This window comes from Aplysia californica, unplaced genomic scaffold, assembly GCF_000002075.1.
Source record: "Aplysia californica isolate F4 #8 unplaced genomic scaffold, AplCal3.0 scaffold00255, whole genome shotgun sequence".
In the NCBI taxonomy this organism is placed as follows: Eukaryota; Metazoa; Mollusca; class Gastropoda; order Aplysiida; family Aplysiidae; genus Aplysia; species Aplysia californica.
Genome location: NW_004797525.1, coordinates 199,732 through 201,348, shown reverse-complemented (window position 1 = coordinate 201,348; position 1,617 = coordinate 199,732). Strand labels below are relative to the sequence as shown.

The window sequence follows — 1,617 nt, the reverse complement described above, 5'->3', positions numbered from 1 at the left end:
TTGTCACCCATCGTCTTTCCTGTACACTCTGTAATGTTGTCCTCCCATCTCCTTCTCTGCCTTCCTCTCTTTCTCTTTCAGTTTTGACACATAAAATGTTTAGCGTTTTCTGTATGGAAACCAGAAAAATTAAAACTGTGCAAAGTATAACGAAACGAAATCTTATCGGGCGATGAAAAACGAGTCACTCAAAGATCCCGTACTAAGAATTTAAAAGTAAAACGGCAAAAGTATGAAAATCATTTCTGTTAAGTACACAGTTTCCACTTTCATTCTTTGTAAAAAAATAATTTAAAAAACACAACAAAAAAGAAAAAATCAACAACGTTTTACCAACCAATAAACAAAATTTGCTACGCTTTAGAGGCGGGCTGTTTTGGACCCAAGGATGCGAAAATTGTATCTTCGCAGAAAGAAAAAGACACCTGAGATTTATTACAATATAATATCTTCTCTTCAAAGGACTCGAACTCGTCTGTTTCGCTAGACTTGTTAGAAGCATGAATCACTGCGCCAAAGACTGGGGTACTATGGTCTAGAAGCTCCTGAATCTTTCATCTGGATAGTTGGAGTCAGGGAAACACTAACCAATCACGGCATCCCCCTGACCCAAGCTCTCCGGCTGGCTATAGAGAGACGTCTCTTTCTTCCTCTGACACCCAAAAGGGTATAAGCGGCGGATAAAAGTAAAAATAAAGTATCAGCTTTAATTATACTTTAAAATTTTGTTTTGTTTCCGTTATTGTTGGGTTTGGTTTCTTTAAAAAAAAATTTGTTAGGCTCCTTGACATTTTTGTCACTTATAAACTACCAAAAATAACAACTTTTAAAGCTGGTTCGTGAGAAAAGTCATTAACTCACAAACCGGTACCGGTACTCATTTATTTAAAACATAAAAAAGTTATTCGGATAACTAGATTCATGGCTTGGATTTTAAGCAGCTACACTGTGAAGATGACTACCTTCTGAAGCACAATTTTTTTGGCAGTCATTGGCAGTCACTTTCTGCAAGAGGCTCTCTGAGTTGTGTAAGTGTCTCTTTATGTGGTCGCGAATCTTCGGTGGAGAGGAGGCTGAAAACTGGGACTAACTGACTTTGACTGGGACTAGTTGACCTTGAATGACTTCGCCAGTCTGGCACTAGGAAGCGCACGCATATTGTGGTAAGACTTAACAATCGTGTTTTTCTCTTTTTTTTCCTCTCTAACTTTGCCGTAACACAATGTAAACGTATAAAATTTATTTATTTTTCTATTTATTTCATTTATTTATTTATTTATTTATTTATTTATTTATTTATTTGATTCATTCATATATTGAACACATCAAATCATCACTATTGGAAGAAGCCCACGTAGAATGCTCTCCTATAAAACCAATTAGGAAGAAACACATTAACTCAGTTGCCTTTTTTATGAACACTTGAATAGATAAAAGCGCCTTGAACATTTAGCTCTCACTGATAAAAGTGGCGTCGGTGGCCTAGTGGTTAGGCTCTCGGACTCGCAACCGTAAGGTCGTGGGTTCGAATCCCGTCAGGGGCCCGACGTTGTGTCCTTGGGAAAGACACTTTACACGAATGTTCCTCACTTCACCCAGGTAGAAATGGGTACCCAG

The 1,617-nt window shown here is 37.8% G+C and overlaps 1 protein-coding gene across 1 annotated transcript in view; it reads left to right on the top strand.

Annotated features, from left to right (window-relative positions):
• Window positions 1-939: 939 nt before the first annotated feature.
• Window positions 940-1,617, top strand: part of LOC101862657 (cholinesterase) — a gene marked incomplete at its 3' end in the record, with an annotated part of 15,015 nt that continues 14,337 nt past the window's right edge. The window contains 1 exon segment of the mRNA XM_013083800.1: window positions 940-1,163.